Source organism: Haliotis rubra, unplaced genomic scaffold, assembly GCF_003918875.1.
Source record: "Haliotis rubra isolate DU_JTF1 unplaced genomic scaffold, ASM391887v1 Scf68, whole genome shotgun sequence".
Lineage (NCBI taxonomy): Eukaryota > Metazoa > Mollusca > Gastropoda > Lepetellida > Haliotidae > Haliotis > Haliotis rubra.
This window is the reverse complement of record NW_025767390.1, coordinates 2,515,823-2,529,983: the sequence shown is the minus strand read 5'-3', so window position 1 is coordinate 2,529,983 and position 14,161 is coordinate 2,515,823. Positions and strand designations below refer to the sequence as shown.

Below are 14,161 nucleotides of genomic sequence, written 5' to 3'. Positions count from 1 at the left end.
ACGCCGCATGGCGGTATTCCTGCCATTTGACGTCGTCTTGAAAATCCAGTTGCATAATTGGAATTACGACTGTTCAGAGATTATGATACTTGTAAGTAAAGAAAAGTGTTTAAGAATTACAGAAGTATATCTATTTTTTGTAATCATAGTCTCACTATTGACACTTTTATACTCTATACCATATGTATTTCATTTAAAAAACTTGAGGTGAGACTTTAATAAATAATCCGTCTGTCTGTCTGTCTGTCTGTATGTCTGCCTGTCTGTGTGTCTGTTTAACAACACACTGTGGGTCAGTTTTATTGGCTCGGACCAAACATTTGTCTTGCAGTTGTTTCGGCATACTTAAAGGCACTATATCACACCACACTTCTCTAAAAATAAATAATGCATTTCCCTCAACAATACTAACTATCAGCCCACAGGGAAGCTAACATACAATTTGTTCAAAAAATAATTTAGATTACAAGATTAAATTAAAAAGTATGAATGAATTAATGCAACATTGCATTAAATCGAAGCACACGACTTCTACCGGTCGAACATTATTTCAAGCGAACTTCATAGAGTTATGTAGACATACGACAGAAATCTTATATCTGGTCAAAATTTTGGTTTAAAGTATATGCCAAAAGGTATATATTAATGTCTTATAAATGCCTAATGTTAGAACTACTACGTGTAGTAGGTAGGTAGTTCCGGGGAGGTAAGGGGTAGAAATATTGACGTGAGGCGCTCGTGTGCTGTATTTCTATAGTCCGTATTAAAATCCATTACACTGTTTCTCACTGTTTCAACTGATCGTGTAAGGTATTTATAATCCACAGCAAGTGAGGCATTTCTGTAGTCTTTATCCAAGTCCATTACACTGTCTCAAGGTTTCTGAAGCTGTGATGCTAGAGGTAGAAACTATACTGGGAATACAACACATGGAAACAGGTCACGTACACAGTTTACATACAAACTGCAGAAGACAGAATTGGGCACTGCCAGAAAGCAGTTGGAAGGGGATTGTTGGTAGATTTAGATGGCGCTTCTTTCAGCAAACTCAGTTTACCTTTAAGGTTTTCTTTAAATGATATGTATCTAACCACCAAACGGTGATACTTTTAACATGCCCAATGGAACAAAAAATGGTCAGCAAACTGTCGGGATACGTATTGCCAATTTTCATTGTGCTCTGTAGAGAACCGATGAAGACTAAGAACTGTAATGAGCAAAATAGAATATTACTTGTCTCTCCTTTGTGTTTGAAGTTATTTTACTGTAAATGGTACGTATAGTCGATACTGCTGGCTTACATTCACAGGCAAATCGAAATCGAACGGCAAGTTTCAGAGTTATAGGTGTTAGTGTCCATGGCCCCGTTCCACAAAATGATCGTAGAGCTAAGATGATCGTAACTCCCATACTTTAACATAGACTTACGACCTTTCGAAAGTAGGTTTTTGTTCAGGACCTCCCTGGTAAGTTTGCTTTTGAAAAATCGTCAAGAAGACTTGGGAAGTGTTTGAAGAGAACTTTGGCTCATACGTAGCACTCATATCGAAGGCACGTTTAGAAGCTGTGTGCAGAGTAGTTCCTGGACACAAAGTATGGAAATTGGGAAAGCTCTGGAGATGATAGTTCGGACATTTTGGGAGCAAAGAACTCAGAAAACTGTTGAAAAATAGGAATAAATATTTCAACCCCCCAAACAGCTGCCAAACGATGCCTTTTAGCCACATGCGTCCTCCTCTCGAAATTGAAGGAAATCTTAATCCGCCATTGCACCAGAAATTGGGAATCATTGGACATGATGTTTCGGAAATTATTGCTTTTAAAATATAAATGTTTGAATTACTTTTGAATTATCTGTTTTTGCTATTGAATAAAGAAGTTGTCATCCATAGATTATCATACCTTTCTTATGATTTCCGGCTTGCAATTGTCGTAATATTGCTGTTTACACGAATCAACGAGAATATGTCAACATTGACTGTCTTCATAAATATACATCGTTCATGTTCTGTTGGTGAGGTTAAAGTATTTGTAAACTGAATAAGAATTATTTGCAAACTAGTAGTTCAGATTGCTAGTGAACCCAGGTCGTGTATGGGACATAGTTTGCCATTGAGACTGAGCAATGTACACAATGTTTCAAGACACTGATATGTAATCCTTCCCGACTGACAGGTATCTTGATGGGAAGTGGTTTTACTGGTTTTAGCCCTGTTAAGAAGAGATCTGTACATGGTCTGACACCTGCCTATGGAATGAACCTTTATTCAACAACTCATTTTTCTCTAACAAGTGGGAGATAACAGAGGCGTAAAAGAACCTCCCAACTACCTGCCCTGCCCTGCCCTGCCCTGCCCTGCCGCTGTCTAAATGGCAAAATATTGGTACTATTGCCGGGAGAGCCAACATTCATACGATCACTCAACCATCCCTGTTGCCGGTTGAGCCACACAATTTTCAATTCTGTTTTTCGTTAATGTGGCTTCCCCGGGCTATAACCTAAGTTTCAGCTTGGGATTCAACACGAAACAATTTGGCGTTGCAAATTACACACACTGCTCATGTTAGTGTCCTGTCACTCGAGGTTATCATCGGTAAACAAATTGAAACAGGTCGCACTTGAAATAGCATTTACTTCTCAAACGCCCTTTTAAAAGTTTTGGAGTGGGGAGCTAGGAGCTGTCGAAAAAGATGCATTGACCCAGTGAATTATTGTCAAAATAATTATGCTTCAGAATCTGAAAATTATATCCTGCTTTTCTGTCATAAAATGTACGCTGTTGTAAATTGTGTTTTTGTACAAATATTGCGGCTCAGTTTTGATTTTGATTTTACAGGTGTATGAGGGAGTTTAGTCTTATGCCGCTTTTAGGAATATTCCAGCAATATCACGGCGGGGGACACTAGAAGTGAGCTTCACACATTTTGCCCACTTGGGAATTTGAACCCGGGTCTTCAGCGTGACGAGCTAACGCCTTAACCATTAGGCTACCCCACCGCCCCTACAGGTGTGTGAAAGACTACGTAGCTACTCGCCAAACAAAATTTGGAGGTACCCTTCTCTACTCTCCCCTTCACTTATGAAGGTGTGTCTCTATAGTAGTGAATATAGTAGTTTTAAAGGGAAGCGTTTTAGTGAGTTACTATTTAAAGTCACATCGGCAGGATGTCAGCTATATCGTGACTAAGAAAGTTGTAAAATAATTTTTAAAAATGAAGTTAACTATTATACTTACCTGTCTGCAAAGGGCAGTGAAACAACTAGATTATCACAGAAATAAATTTAAAACTAGTTATTAAATCTAAACTATTTAGCTATAAATGACAATACAATATAAAAACAGGCTATATATTGCCAACAACTGAAGGCCGATCACCATACTAGGGACCATGGGGACTTACAGTACCTTTGCTACCTGCATGGGCCCTAACTGGACAGTGAGTGAATATTGCAAGCTAACATACCTACTAACAGACATGCCGATTGAAATTGGTCGCGGGCTTGTTGAACATCCGACATTGCAGAAAAGACGTCATAGTGAGTGAGATACACGTCAGTGTGTCCCAGCCATCGGGTGTTGTCATTACATTCTTCTGACACGGGGGCGGTGGGGTAGCCTAGTGGTTAAAGCATTCGCTCGTCACGCTGAAGACCCAGGTTCGATTCCCCACATTGGCACAATGTGTGAAGCCCAATTCTCGTGTCCTCCGCCGTGGTATTGATTGAATATTGCTGAAACCAGCATAAAACTAAACTCACTCACTCTACTGACACTCGTTCAATTCGCTTTATTTAAATAATTAGGCCACGGGTCCCTATTACACAAACGTTGAGTTGTGAATTATCATGTAATGAATTGCATTAGGCCACGTTTATAGAAGTTTCTAACATATTTAATCTGTTGAAAATGGTATTATAATTTGCCCTTTTTCTCTGATTTTATTTTAATTACATCCATATTTTTTCTTAATTCCATCAAAATTTGCCTAAATTTTCTTTCAGCTCTTGTATGATCATGAGATTTTACTATGGAATATTTTAAACAAATCAATAAATAACAAATCAGTGATTTGTGAAGAATAGTTTTCACTTCAAGATATGTTTGTGAAAATATATTGGAATGGTTAATGTGATGTAGTCATTGTGTGGAACGTCTCAGTTACCGAACCTATAGTATTAGTAGCCATAAACATTGAAAGACACAATAGTTACACATATTTCACAAAACATCTAAAAAATCTACACCCAGATGATAGTACCACATAACTACATGTAAATTAAACTTTACACATGCTGAACCACCAGTATGAAACCTAGTCACTACTATACAAAAGCACTGTTTGCCAATGCTTGTATATGATAAATATGACATCATTCACAATATTACCCACATATACACTATTTTCTGCTCACCTACGTTATAACCATTTTCCAGTGTAAGCCTGGTAGGTGTAGCTATTTATTATGACATGTTATATCTACTTGTGATGTTATAAAGTAGAACCAATGATCCTTTATTTTTGTGATATTTACCTAGTGCTGACTAATTTGCTCCTGTGTATGTTATAATATACAAGATCTACTATGGTGTGCTGGCTTTATAGCGAGAGTGGTTTGTATTTGTCACATATGCACAAGTTCGTGAAAACAGGCGCTATAAATAGCAATTATTATTATTATTATGATGATTTAAATTATGGTTTCATTGAGTGTCCGTCCTGACAATATTTTAATATTTGAAGTGTTTTTTTACAGCAAATGTGGTATTCAAGACTATTAAAGGTGACACTATCCATCCATAGCAGTAAGAAATTTTGAATTAGCATCAGATTTTGGACATATCATATACTATACAGTTCAAGGTTTATGACAACGTCCTGAATAGTAGAAAAAAAATTAGAATCAGTATGTAGTTAAGGTCTGTAAAATCTGTATGGTACTATATATTGTATGGTAAAGTCAGTATTGTCATAGGAATTCTACCTTTTCTCATGTTTATTGTTACACCCCTAGCTGGAACCAACAGAAGTGAAATCAACACGCTATAAGTATTGTCTCAACAATTTCTTAAGCATGCTATTGGTGTCCGTAAATTATATGTAATTGTAAAATGTCAATAAATCCCCCAAATGACAAATATTACGGTCTTGCCGCTCGGCTTAGAGTTTAAAAGGCCAAAGCACACCAGTTAGAGAGATAATGTGAAACAAAGTGAGCCTTTTTTGTGGGTAGGATTCAGATGCTGAACCATAATGAACTGAACATGCTGTACACTGTATATTGTGAGGTTTAGAATTGGCTGTGGTTGGTGATCCTGCCTGTGAATTAATTCAGTGTTTAAATAGAGAAAAGTGTCAGTAGGTATTTCAGTTCCTAGTGAAACAGTTTTAAAATCAGGTTTTTGGGTTTGGATATTTATGGTTATAAGCATATATATTTATCATCAGTATAAGTGTATGACTGTTGAAGTTCTAAGGACTTTTAAGATAAATGTCCCAGCAGCGTAGTCAATTGCAATACTTTCATCATGCATATCAATCACAACCTATATGTATCAGCATTTTGCAGGATCTGGTTTTGCATATAAAACAATATATGGGTGATAATTTAGTTATTTTAAAAAAATTGAATGCTTCAGCTATGATTTTACTTTGTCAGACATAATAAGGCCTTGGTCATAACTTCTATGGTACAGTTATCTCCCTTTGTTACAAAATGATACAGTTATTGATATTTACTAGGTATTGACTTTGTTGTGATCCTGTTGATTTTAATTTGTTATGAACCTCCTGCAATGCAATAAGCAAGGAGATGCTGTCTCTCTGCTAAGTGATAAACTATAAGTAATTGTTCAGTGGTATTAGGCGACCCTGATGGACCTGATCAGGACCTGATGGATGGACCTGACGGACCTGTTAAGTGCTGTTCACAAAAATTATTCCCCAGTCATTATGAATCACAAATATAGGATCCAGGTCAGATTATTTCAACTGTGGAGACAAAATATTGGATTAGTATCATTTTACAAATTTCCACGAAAAGAGAATTTATTAAAGAATACAAATTCTGACTAGTCCAAGCTTCATGAGCAGTTACGTATCATGTGTATACTTCATGATGTGATGATATTTAAAGAAAATTGGTTTCCTTTACTGCTGGTTGGTAATTTTAAAGTAATGAAAAGACTAAAATTAGCATATTTCTAATTTCTGTTGGCTTTATGTTTTACCCAGCGTTGTCAAATTGTTCTCATCAACAGTTGGGAATGATGAACTGAAACACCTCAGCAGCATTCTACATTTCTCTGTGTGCCTTGCTTGAGAAAAAAATGCCATACAAGGCCATAATTATGTTATTTTTACGATGAATCATGATAAAATCATTTTCTTATATTTTTATATTTTTTGTTGAACTAGCATCTGCCTTGTGATTTTGGAAATGAGATAAGTTGCCATGGTAAAAGAAGAAAATTCTTTGCAATAAGTATAGAAATAAAACAAGTCTTAGGTAAATTCATTTCTCGTCTACATATCTCTTATAACCAGTTGTATTACAGGATACATATTAACATTATTTAGTTAGTTTTCAAAACAGATTCATATTTTGTATGTTGGCCAACAATATGATCTCTTGTCATCCTCAATACAACCCATGTTTATTGATTACACTTTTGTGTTACCTCATTCCATAACAGACCAGTCTGACATGCAGAACATTGCTGTGAAGAACAGAGTCCTAAACACATGTGAGAACTCAACAGTGCTGGAAACAGGTTTCTGATTGTCCTATAGACACACATCCTTGTGATACCTTGAAAGGAAACCAGGATTCCAGTATTAAACAGTTAGGATACATGTCTAGGTGCTGTTTGAAACCTTTGGTTGAAGAGTTAGAATAAAGTATTTTTTTCAAAGTCATGGAGTACATATGAATGATTCAAAATTTTGATTGAAATTATGAATCATTTTTCTTTCAAGAAATAGATATTTTTTGATAATTAAATCTGAAACTGGTATTTTATCAACATTACATTCTGTCAGTCATACTTGACAACATTCGTAGTGTTTAACCAGCTGGTTCAACTTGACTTACATGAATATTTCTTGTAAATTATATATTTCGAACCTCTAGTAAATGAAAAAATGTTAATGCCAGATGATAGATAACATCTTATTTTCTGAAAAACTGAACCCATTTGGTGTAGATGGGTAGCAATAATGATACCTTCACACTAGAAAGGTATGATGACAAATTCTTAGAGATATAGTAATGACTGAAGGTGCTGGTGACACTGTGTTGTGCTCAGCATGTCAGACTGGTCTTGCGTGTTCTTCATGTAGTTCATATACACACATTTGACGGTATGCAATATCTCAGCCATATCATGACATTGGAATCAGTTTTGTACCATTATGTGAGCATGGTTTTACGCCGCTTTAAGCAATATTCCAGCAGTATCGCTGCAGGGGAAACCAGAAATGGGCTTCACGGGTTGTACCCATTTGGGGAATTTAACTCACCACCCCTTCTGTCATAGAGAGATTAAACGATATCCCTTTCAAAAGTGCAGTAGTATATTTATCATTAACTAACCAGTTCAGTATGTTGAACATATCTGGGTATTGGGGTGGAAATATTCTCTATTTATAACATATTAATATTTTTTCAAGATGCTTTTCTCAATACTTCTTCTCGGGGTAGTTGGGGTAGCCTAGTAGTTCAAGCGTTTGCTCGTCACATTGAAAACCCGCATATCAGGTGTCACTGCCGTGACATTGCTGTAATATTGCTAAAAGTGACATAAAACTAAAACTCCCCCGTCTCAATATTTCTACATCCAACAGCAGGTCACTGTGACCCAAGAGATGCAGGTTGCTTATACCTGTCAGCAGTCAGCCAGACGCTTTTGAAAGTTGTTAGGGATGACTGCTCATCAGTTATGCCACCTGCTTGTGTCCTTCCCTGTGCAGCAATCGTGTAGGTTTTGTTTGTAGACAAAGGTGATTGTAGTATGTAGCCATCATTGTCCTCCTCTAACCGTCCCCTAGCATATACTCCCAATTATTTTTACGCCTTTTCCAGATCAGTGAGATACTGATAGCTATTCTTGTATATTTTTCAGAATGTAATTAGGTGTTTTTGACGTGATAGAAAGATTTATGAAAATAGAACTTTACAGATTAGTAATGACTGAAGGTGCTGGTGACACCGTGTTGTGCTCAGCATGTCAGACTGGTCTTGCGTGTTCTTCATGTAGTTCATATACACACATTTGACGGTATGCATAATTCCACTTCATGGGACATCCTAGCTGCATGTTTGCTCAATATTATGCAGATTTTACTCAGGTCATGTAAAGGTATTCTTCTTCTGCACACTGGGAGGATGCAAGGAGGTTGCACTGCATCAGTTGCTGATACTGTTGCTGCTCCTGGTCCATTCCTCTGACACAAATCCAGACCACTGTCAGACACCCTCTCCAGAAGCTGGCATCCTACTGTGAGCAATATGTGTCCCCAGTGGGCAAACATTTAATATTCGTTCACAAAAGCTGGAGACAGAGTTAACAATGCAGACATATCAGGGATGATGAATCAAGGAATACTAACTTATGCTCAGTGGGTATGTCAGAACTATAATAAAATGAAGCTTTGCAATATGTTGATAATTTGCCTCGTATGAAATCTTATGGATTTCTAAAGTATAAAAGTATGTTTCATTGGAAGTCTAAATTCTACGGAAGCGTAGTAGGGCCACGGTGAAAGTTTTTTCGGGGGTCACTATCTCCTACGTAGGACTTAATATCTCCTACGTAGGACTTAGTATCTCCGACGTAGGACTTAGTATCTCCGACGTAGGACTTAGTATCTCCTACGTAGGACATACTATCTCCTACGTAGGACATACTATCTCCTACGTAGGACTTAATATCTCCTACGTAGGACTTAGTATCTCCTACGTAGGACTTAATATCTCCTACGTAGGACATACTATCTCCTACGTAGGACTTAATATCTCCTACGTAGGACTTAGTATCTCCTACGTAGGACATACTATCTCCTACGTAGGGCTTAGTATCTCCTTTTTAAGGATGGTTATTAAGTTGAGAAATTTTTGGCTATGCAGGACGTTAGATAGTCGAAATGTGAGTCAGTGAATATTCATGACACTCATGCAGTGTTACTGTACAGTGTTATTGTGTGTGTATTACGTTAGGGTGGCGTGGACCCTGTTCTAATTGCAGTTATGGAGGTTTGGGTATGGTTATGTATAATCTATCATACATACATCTATTCACACACACACACACACACACACACACACACACACACACACAGAGGTGGGTGGGATGTTTGGGGCGAGGTTGTGATATGAAACTCGGGTTATAACACGACCTCCGCAAGTTGTTGTTTGTCTTGATGGGGCTAGGTTGGATCGGATGCAACGCTTGTTTGCGGTTTTATTCGTAATTGTTTACAGGTTGACTTGACTTGGGTGGACAAGTGTTGAGTGCGGCGTAAAATAATACGAAATTCAAAAAGGCAAAGAATTGTCATTATAGTTATTTGTATAAATATAAGGGGATACATACACATAGATTGCTACCTATAGTCTAAGACACGTCTGTACACGCAGATTATGATTCATGTGCAACGACCTCTGAAATATCCAATGCATAATAGTAAAGTGTAACAAAGTGCAACATATAACAGTGAACTAACTGCAACGCGTAATAGTAGAGCAAACTGAACGCAAGGCAGTAAAGTATAACAGTCGGTCCAACACAGTACTAATGTGCAACAATTAGTTGAACACATGACTCTTATAGTGAAGGAAACAGTAGACTCTAATAATAAATTGAAACGCATGATAGTAGACTCTAACAGTAAATGAAACACATAACTGTAGACTCTAATAGTGAACGAAACGAATGACTGTAGGCTCTTACAGTGACTGAAACAGTGAAACAGGAGATTGTGTGCGTGTCTGGGGCTTTAAGTCGACCGTTTCAGATTAATCCATATAAACGTATATCAATCATCTCCTACAGGAATAAAGTCCTTAGGAGAAGTCCCTACGTAGGATATTAAGTCCTATGTCTTACCTACCTAGTGGGAGATTTAGTCCTACATGGGAGATAGTAAGTCCTACGTAGGAGATACCAAGACCTACGTAGGAGATACCCACTTAGGAGATACTAACTCCTACGTAGGAGATGCTAAGTCCTACGAGATACTAAGTCCTACGTAGGAGATATTAAGTCCTACGTAGGAGATATTAAGTCCTACGTAGGAGATACTAACTCCTACGTAGGAGATACTAAGTCCTACGTAGGAGATATTAAGTCCTACGAAGGAGATACTAAGTCCTACGTAGGAGATACTAAGTCCTACGTAGGATATATTAAGTCCTACGTAGGAGATATTAAGTTCTTCGTAGGAGATACTAAGTCCTACGTAGGAGATAGTATGTCTTACGTAGGAGATATTAAGTCCTACGTAGGGAGATATTAAGTTCTTCGTAGGAGATACTAAGTCCTACGTAGGAGATAGTATGTCCTACAAAGGAGATACTAAGTCCTACGTAGGAGATATTAAGTCCCTACGTAGGAGATACCCACTTAGGAGATACTAACTCCTACGTAGGAGACACTAAGTCCTACGTAGGAGGACCCACTTAGGAGATGCTAAGTCCTACGTAGGAGATACTAAGTCCCTACGTAGGGAGATACTAAGTCCTACGTAGGAGATACTAAGTCCTACGTAGGAGATACTAACTCCTACGTAGGAGATATTAAGTCCTACGAAGGAGATACTAAGTCCTACGTAGGAGATATTAAGTCCTACGTAGGAGATATTAAGTCCTACGTAGGAGATACTAAGTCCTACGTAGGAGATACTAAGTCCTACGTAGGAGATATTAAGTCCTACGAAGGAGATACTAAGTCCTACGTAGGAGATACTAAGTCCTACGTAGGAGATACTAAGTCCTACGTAGGATATATTAAGTCCTACGTAGGAGATATTAAGTTCTTCGTAGGAGATACTAAGTCCTACGTAGGAGATAGTATGTCTTACGTAGGAGATATTAAGTCCTACGTAGGAGATATTAAGTTCTTCGTAGGAGATACTAAGTCCTACGTAGGAGATAGTATGTCCTACGAAGGAGATACTAAGTCCTACGTAGGAGATATTAAGTCCTACGTAGGAGATACCCACTTAGGAGATACTAACTCCTACGTAGGAGACACTAAGTCCTACGTAGGAGATACCCACTTAGGAGATGCTAAGTCCTACGTAGGAGATACTAAGTCCTACGTAGGAGATATTAAGTCCTACGTAGGAGATACTAAGTCCTACGTAGGAGATACTAACTCCTACGTAGGAGATATTAAGTCCTACGAAGGAGATACTAAGTCCTACGTAGGAGATATTAAGTCCCTACGTAGGAGATATTAAGTCCTACGTGGGAGATACGTAGGAACTCCTACGTAGGAGATACTAAGTCCTACGTAGGAGATATTAAGTCCTACGAAGGAGATACTAAGTCCTACGTAGGAGATACTAAGTCCTACGTAGGATATAGGATATATTAAGTCCTACGTAGGAGATATTAAGTTCTTCGTAGGAGATACTAAGTCCTACGTAGGAGATAGTATGTCTTACGTAGGAGATATTAAGTCCTACGTAGGAGATATTAAGTTCTTCGTAGGAGATACTAAGTCCTACGTAGGAGATAGTATGTCCTACGAAGGAGATACTAAGTCCTACGTAGGAGATATTAAGTCCTACGTAGGAGATACCCACTTAGGAGATACTAACTCCTACGTAGGAGACACTAAGTCCTACGTAGGAGATACCCACTTAGGAGATGCTAAGTCCTACGTAGGAGATACTAAGTCCTACGTAGGAGATATTAAGTCCTACGTAGGAGATACTAAGTCCTACGTAGGAGATACTAACTCCTACGTAGGAGATATTAAGTCCTACGAAGGAGATACTAAGTCCTACGTAGGAGATATTAAGTACTACGTAGGAGATAGTAAGACCAAAACAATTTTTCACCGTGGCCCTACTACGCTTCCATAAAATTCAGTATATTTCCTGCCAAGATTTTTGAATAATTTGTCAATTACTGACAGGTAAGCCTGCAGTTTAATAGAAGGTAACATCTCAGTCTCATTACTACACCACTCAACGTTTGATAGGGATTGTGAGACTTGTCATTTTTCCTACACATGACATTGGAATCAGTTTTGTACCATTAGGTGAGCATGGTTTTACGCTGCTTTTAGCAATATTCCAGCAGTATCGCTGCAGGGGACACCAGAAATGGGCTTCACGGGTTGTACCCATTTGGGGAATTTAACTCACCACCCCTTCTGTCATAGAGAGATTGCACGATATCCCTTTCAAATATTATTTACATAATATTTTCAAATTTTATCTTGTACCAAACTGATACTTTTTTCTCTATATCGCTAAATAGTATGATAATATTGTCTTCCCTTTCCTCACAACCTTGTAAATATTGAGGATTACAAATCTATTGAGTACGTTTGCATGACCTAGATGGGCATGACTGGTTATCATATGCACAACAGATATACACGTTTGACTTCCTTATCAGGGGAGCTTGAGTAGCCCAATGATTCCTGCATTTACCTGTATCGCTTAAGGATGGGTTTGATTCATTACAAAGTGCACTCTTATGGCCACCCTCGTGTGCCATTGATGGAAGCATAGATTATACATGTATATAATAGACAATCACCAGCTGTGTCTTTAGTGATAGATTGATATTTTATTAGAAGGGACTGGTCATAATTTATGGTTTGGGAGGGGGTGGGGGTGGTCGGTTATGATAACTTAAATGTAGGAGCATGTACAATGTGAATGAAGCCCCCTAAGATTTATGCACAAAACAGTGACCCCCTCCCCCTGCCTGTCATGACAAAATCGATGATACCCCCTCCCATAATTATTGACCCCTCCTAGTACATGCATACAATATTGATGACCACTCCCAGCCGCCCCACCCCCTGAACAAAATAGGTGACCCCCTCCCCCCTTAAAATCATTATCCCCTAGCCATAAATTATGAACAGTTCCTAATGTTGAATGTTTGAAAGTAAAAGACAACATTTAAGAGAATAAACTTGGAATTAAAAAAATTGTATTCTTTGTGGCAGATTTTGCTTTGTGGAAACTAACCATTGACCTTACTTTAGGTTAGGACACGCATTCAGAGCTTCCATCACCATGCAACTGCTTGTATATCTGTTGTATTTATGCTAGCTGTCTCTTTCCCAGAAGGATAGCATGTGTATGTATGTGTATGTATACACGCATATGTCTTTTAAATTGGTTGAATGTGCACCCTTTAGAACAAAGGCTGTGTGAATCGTACTAAATGTGTTATGTGAAGATTCAAGAGTATGAAGTTGTACATATGATGTGGACAAGTATTTCATCAATGTAAAATTCTTCATGAGAAGTCTAGAGGGTCTAAACACAACCATGATATAAAGACACCAACTGCAGGCTGTCAGGGTATGGCTGGCCATATGAGCACCAATTTTGGTATGCTCCTAGAATCAGCTCAACAAGTCATAGGATTAAAGAGTTCACAGAAGAAACTCATATTGCCTTAACTATACATGTATGACAAGCTTAACACTGTTGAAGCATGAATATGTAATAAAAACATGAGGCCAGTAATACGTATTCATTCAAGCTTCTTTGTAGTGCCTCATGTACATATATATACTGAGAGAAACAAATAAAGGAACACAGGTGTTCCTTTAATATTTTCCAGTTTTCATTACCAGCTTTGAATAGCAGTGTGGGAGGAAATCTGAAAAATAAAGGGACACTGCCATGATCTGGTGTTCCCTTACTTGTTTCCCTCAGTATATATTCCCCCTTGTACTCCATTAAGCTGATGAAGGAGCAAGCATACACTCCGAAACGTGGTGTTATTCACAATAAAGAAGTTGATATCCATAAATCTTGCTTTTCTTATGCATTCCACTTCTAAATGCCCTTTAAAGATTTGAAACATAACTTTATTTGATTTTGACAGAAATCACTCCTAAGTCTGGTCCGTTCAATGCCTGCTCTTACTTGGAACAACTGCAGTAGAGATGGTGGGGGTACA

At 38.0% G+C, this 14,161-nt stretch overlaps 1 long non-coding RNA gene across 1 annotated transcript in view; it reads left to right on the top strand.

The window, feature by feature from the left end:
• Positions 1 to 316: 316 nt before the first annotated feature.
• The window catches only part of LOC124257992, a 29,635-nt gene continuing 15,790 nt past the window's right edge, over positions 317 to 14,161 (top strand). The window contains exon 1 of the long non-coding RNA XR_006893477.1: positions 317 to 1,508. This is a non-coding gene — a long non-coding RNA (uncharacterized LOC124257992). The remainder of the gene's footprint in view (positions 1,509 to 14,161) is intronic.